The sequence below is a fragment of the Hordeum vulgare genome, chromosome 5H (genome assembly GCF_904849725.1).
Source record: "Hordeum vulgare subsp. vulgare chromosome 5H, MorexV3_pseudomolecules_assembly, whole genome shotgun sequence".
In the NCBI taxonomy this organism is placed as follows: Eukaryota; Viridiplantae; Streptophyta; class Magnoliopsida; order Poales; family Poaceae; genus Hordeum; species Hordeum vulgare.
In genome coordinates, this window is record NC_058522.1 from 338,372,125 (window position 1) to 338,378,690 (window position 6,566).

Here is a 6,566-nt window from a genome sequence, read left to right on the forward strand (position 1 = left end):
TTATTTGTGTGCAGGTGCTTCTTAGATGGTCTTCTGGATCTTCCTACTAGTTTGATACCTTGGTTTCATAACTAAGGGAAATACTTTCCTTCGCTATGTTACATCACCCTTTAATCCTGGAGGGAAAAACCAACGCATCAGCGAGGAATCAAGTCCATTTCTAGCATCGTTGCCGGGGAGGATCAAGTCAAGATCTATCAGGTTCTTACACACAACTCTCATCTCCTTGCAATTACATTATTTGCCATTTGCCTCTCTTTTTCCTCTCCCCGCTTCACAAAAATATTCTTTTTTATTTTCCTTCTTTTCTCTTGCCGTTTTCTTGCCGGATCTCTTGTTTGCTTATCGCTGTGGCAAACTCCTCCCTCGCTATGAGCACTCCTCAGATTGAAGTTCTCAATTTTAGGCAAAGGGGAGGAGAAAGTTTGAAAGATGCTTGGTATAGGATTTGCAATGCTCCTGAGAAACCTATCCACAAGAAATCTACTATCGTTCTTCTTAGAAATTTTTATGTGGAATTACTGCTTGGTACGGATCTTTTTCCTCGACACTATCGCCGAGGGAAATTTCTTAAGTTGTCCACCCTCCGATGCTCTCAATACCTGGGAAGTTTATCGGGGTCTCCACCTATAATTATAAATGAAACGTTTATGACCCATGAGGATGTTATTCAAAGGTTAGATGCTATTGAATTTTTTTTACCAAAGAGCATGTTGAAAATTTGGATAAAAGAGTGCAAGATCATGTTAATCGCATTTGCTCAAAAATGGGAGAAGCTATTAAAATGTTGAAAGAGAAACAACCTATAACTAATGAAAGAATAGTAGATAGTCCAGCTCCTATTGATAAATTAGGAAATTTTTCGTAACTTGAACACTGTTTTTTCTTCCATTGCAACTATTGAGAAAACTCTTCTTAGCAAGAAAACTACCCAAACTCCCAAGAACAAGGGCGCCTCTTCTAGCAATAGCAACATAGATCTTAAAATGATTAGGACCCACTTCAACTTGGATGAGCATCCTCATACGAATAAATTATTTAAACTGATTCCTAGGAGTATAATTTTCGAGAATATACATGCTAGATCTCTAAGGAATTATGGATGTGTGATTGAGGAGTTGGAAACTAAGGATGACATTACTTGAATCTATGCCATATGTCTAGCTAGGGGCGTAAAGAGACAGCGCTTGTTGGGAGGCAACCTAATGAATAAAAATTATTTCCACTTTCGCTTTCTATTGTTGAGTTTTTGCACAATTATGCTACTCTTATAATTGTGTTTTTTGTGTTTTATTTATTGTTTGTGCCAAGTACAGCCTTTGGGATCATATGGGGTGTTAGTTGTTTTAATCTTGGTGAAAAAACTAAAATTTTGCGTCTAGTAGAAAAAATCCTAAAAATCACACACATGTAAAAAGTGTCTAAAGTTTTACACAAGTTTCTCATGTCCTAATTTTTCATAATTTTTGGAGTTACAGAAGTATGGGTAAAATACGAGTCTTTACAGATTGTTCTATTTTTAACACATTCTATTTTCTGTCTGTCATATGCTTGTTCTGATGATTCTATGGCTTGTATCGGGGGCAGAACCCATGGTTAAGTTAGAATACAGTAGGTATAATGGCAAACCAAAATTGGAATAGGCTTACAATAGTACCTAAAGTAAAGTTTGGTTTTCTTATACTAAAGGATATCACAAAAAAATTGTTGAGTTTTATGTGACTGAAGTTTTCAAGTTTTGCGTGAGTTCACGATGGATGAAGGAATAAGGAGTGATAAAGTATTGAACTTGGGGATGTCCCATAGCACCCCATGGTAATATTCAAGGAGTACCAAACAACTAAGCTTGGGGATTCCACGGAAGGCATCCCCTCTTTCTTCTAAAACAATCATCGGTAATTTTACTTGAAGCTATATTTTTATTCGTCACATATCATGAGTTTTGCTTGGAACGTCTTGTATCATTTGTGTCTTTCTTTCTTTGTTGTTTAGTTTGTCATAATAAACCTTGCTGGCCACACCCATTTGATAGAACCAAATTATGCTATGATTTGTTAGAATCGCTCTACATGCTTCACTTAATTTTTTTGGATCCATGGAATTGCTCAAGCACTTCACCTATATATTTTTGAGCATGATGGTGCTGTTATTTTGAAGAAATTTGCTCTCATGCTTCACTTATATCATTTTGAGAGTAGTAGAAATTTTGAAGAAATTCTCTCTTGCTTCACTTATATTATTTTGAGAGTTGAAAATTTTAAAGAAACTTGTGCTCTCGTTCTTCACTTATACTTGTTTGAGAGCTTGTTATTTGCAATGGCAATTTGCTTCAAATGAAATTAGTCCAAGAATAATGAATGTCCAAAAAATATATAATGAAAATTTTCATGAATATCATTGGACATTAAACTTGATTCTTTGCAATAGTTTTGTGATATGAAGATAGCAATATGTGAGTTATGTTGATGTGTAATTATTCTTTAGTAAGAATATTGGTGTTAAGATTTGTTATTCCCTATGCATGCACATGATGTCAAAAATTATGCTATGAAATTACATCCAACTTGTGTTACATTATTCGGTGTTAGTTATGTTTAATGTTCACTTATGATGATTTTTGTTCCTTGGTTGGGTGATTCTCAATCTATTGCTAGCCTTCACTTGTACTAGGCAGGAATACTGCTTGTGCATCCAAATCATAAACCTAAAATTTTGCCAAATGAGTCCACCATACTGAACTATATGCGGCAATTCAACATTGTTCCAAGTAAATTTGCAAGTGACAAATCTAATGTTCAAAATAAATTCATGTTTTGTGTGCCTGTATCGCTCATGAAGCGGTGAGGGGTGGCAAGTATCTTCCATGTTAAATAGGTTATTCTAAAGATGAGTGTTTATTCACTTGTCATTGCATGAGAGTATGGCACTAATAGGGATGCCCAGACCGAAAATGATAAAAAAAATTATCTTATGTTGTCAAATAATAAATTGCTTGGGAAGTGTTGGTATGGACGGTACCCGTGGAATGTGAAAGAATGGTGTAAAAATGAGTAAACTTTATTTTCAGTTTGGGAACCGCCTATAATTTGCTTAGCATGGAGGATATTGGAAACTCTTAGTCATTTTTGTTGACACGAAAATCATACCACCCAAAATATTTTATCTCTAAATTTTTCACTTTGAGTTATGGCACCTCTACAAATCCCTGCTTCTCTCTACGAAGGGCCTATCTATTTGCTCTATGAAATGTTTATTTTTTATTTGAGTCTCCATCCTTTCTTTTAAAGAACTAACTAAGGAACACCATTATCACACTTGAGTATTGGATCTAGTTAATATTTGGGTGTGTTGCATGATGGAGCAATGATAGAGCATGATGGCCTTGGGATAGCATTCTTTAGCATTGATATTTTGAAAGACTTGGTTGCTTTTTGATATGACTGAGTAATGAAATTTTCATGTCAAACTATAGACTATTGCTTTGAATCATCTACAAGTCCGTATGTCCAAGCTAAAAAGAAAAGAGTGTGATGAACATGTGAGGTAGTATTCCACGATCATTTTTTGCATCATTTACCTACTCGAGGACGAGCAGGAATTAAGCTTGGGTATGCTGATACGTCTCCAACGTATCTATAATTTTTGATTGTTCTATGATGTTATATTATCATTTTTGGATGTTTATTGATCATTTTATAGCAACTTTATATCATTTTTGGGACTAACCAATTGACATAGGGCCAAGTGCGAGTTGCTATTTTTTCCTTCTCAGAAAATCCATACCAGATAAAGTACAAATGCTATGAAACTATACGGAGATTTATTTGGACGAGAAGGAAACTTGGGAGCCAAGAATGAGCAGCAGACGAGGCCTAGGGGGCCACTAGACATCGGGGCGCGTCAAAGACCCCTAGCTCAACCTGGTGTCTAGTGGGGGGCTATGGCACCCCCTCCACCGCCTGTGAGCTCTATAAATACCACAACATTCGGAAAACCCTAGAGGACTCGACGAAAAATCATTTTGGCTATCGCAAGTTCCAGAAACGACGAGATCCAATCTAGAGCCCGCGTCAAAGAAGAACATGATCACGGAGGGGTTCACCATCCTCATTTGTTCTCCTCCTATGATGCGTGAGTAGATCATATCAGACCTACTCGTCCGTAGGCAGTAGCTAGATGGCTTTATCTCTCGTTTTGTTTCTCAATATAATGGTCTCTTGGAGATCCATATGATGAAATCTTTGTTTTGCGATGTGTTTTTTGGGATCTGAGGAATTGTGAGTTTATGATCAGATCTATGAAATCATATTCATACTTGATTATTATAGCCTTGTATGTCTTCTCCGATATTTGGTTTTTTTCTGGATAACTTGATCTTTTATCTTTTAATGGAAAGAGGTGCTTTGTGATGGGTTTGATCTTGCGGTGCTCAATCTCAGTGACAGAAAGAGACATGACACGCATGTATCGTTGCCATTAAGGATAAAATGATGGGGTCTATTCCTACATGAATAGATCTTGTCTACATCATGTCATCATTCTTAAGGCATTACTCTGTTTCTCCATGAACTCAATACACTAGATACATGATGGATAGCGGTCGATGTGTGGAGTAATAGAAGTAGATGCAGGCAGAAGTCGGTCTACTTGTCTTGGACGTGATGCCTATATACATGATCATTGTCATGAATATCTTCATAATTATTCACTGTTCTAATAATTGCCCAACATTAATTTGTCTACCCACCGTTTTCTATTTTCTCGAGAGAAGCAACTAGGTAAACCTACGGCCCTTGGGTCTATTTCACATCATCTATTTGCAATCTCTACTTTTCTATGTGTGTTTCTATTTTATCTTCTCTTTTATTTTCAGATCTATATTATCAAAAATCCAAAAATACCTTGCTGCATTTTATTTGCTACCATTTTATTTGCATCTATCATTCTGTCTTTTACCTTACGAATGAGGTATTGACAACCCCTGGATGCATTGGGTTGCGGGGATTTTATTATCTGTGTGCTGGTGCGGCTTACATAGTCTTGTAGATCTACCTACTGGTTTGATACCTTGGTTTCATAACTGAGGAAAATACTTGCCTTCGCTGTGCTACATCACCCTTTAAGCTTGGAGGGAAAAACAAACGCCTGAGCAAGGAATCAATGGGGTATTCACCTTCTTCCCATTCAACTCCATTGGCTTTGAAGTAGCCAACACCTTGCTTTTTCGGATGTCCTCCTTGCTTGCGCACAATTTCTCGAATGGCTTTCTTCCGGCAAGACACTTGAAGACACCTCTCTCTATAATTCCTTTCAATAAATCATTTTCTTGCTCAAGTATAACTTGGCTAAGAGAATCATTAGTGCAATCAAGAGAGCTACTAGTTGTTGGAAATAGGCCCTAGAGGCAATAATAAAGTGGTTATTATTATATTTCCTTGTTCATGATAATTGTCTATTGTTCATGCTATAATTGTATTAACTGGAAACCGTAATACATGTGTGAATACATAGACCACAACATGTCCCTAGTGAGCCTCTAGTTGACTAGCTCATTGATCAATAGATGGTCATGGTTTCCTGGTCATGGACATTGGTTGTCATTGATAATGGGATCACATCATTAGGAGAATGATGTGATGGACAAGACCCAATCCTAAGCATAGCACAAGATTGTGTAGTTCGTCTGCTAGAGCTTTTATAATGTCAAGTATCATTTCCTTAGACCATGACATTGTGCAGCTCCTGGATTCCGTAGGAGTGCTTTGGGTGTATCAAACGTCACAAGGTAACTGGGTGATTATAAAGGTGCACTACAAGTATCTCCGAAAGTGTCTGTTGGGTTGGTACGAATCGAGACTGGGATTTGTCGCTCCGTGTGACAAAGAGGTATCTCTGGGCCTACTCGGTAATGCATCATCATCATGAGCTCAATGTGACTAAGGAGTTAGCCACGGGAATTGCATACGGCATTGAGTGAATCCTCGACATTGTGGTTCATCCGATGAGATCATCGTGGAACATGCAGGAGCCAACATGGGTATCCAGATCCCGTTGTTGGTTATTGGCCGGAGAGATGTCTCGGTCATGTTTGCATCGCTCCCTAACCCGTAGGATCTACACACCTAAGGTTCGGTGACGCTAGAGTTGTTATGGGAATTGTATATGTGGTTACCAAAGGTTGTTCGGAGTCCCGGATGAGATCCTGAACGTCACTAGGAGTTCCGGAATGGTCTGGAGGTAAAGATTTATATATGGGAAGTCCATTTTCGGTCACCGGAAAAGTTTCGGGGTTTATCGGTATTGTACTAGGACCACCGAAAAGGTACGGGGGTCCACCGGGAGGTTCCACATGTCCCAGAGGGCTACATGGGCTGAAAGGGGAAGGGAACCAGCCCCTGGTGGGCTGGTGCGAGCCAAGGAGGAGGCCCAAGGCGCGTAGGGCCCAAACCCTAGGGCGTGGGGGCTGCCTTGGGTGGCAATCCACCCCTAGGGTTTCCCTAGGGGTAGCCGCACCCCCTCTCCGTCCATTCTATAAATAGTGGAGGTATTGGCAGGGCTGCACACAA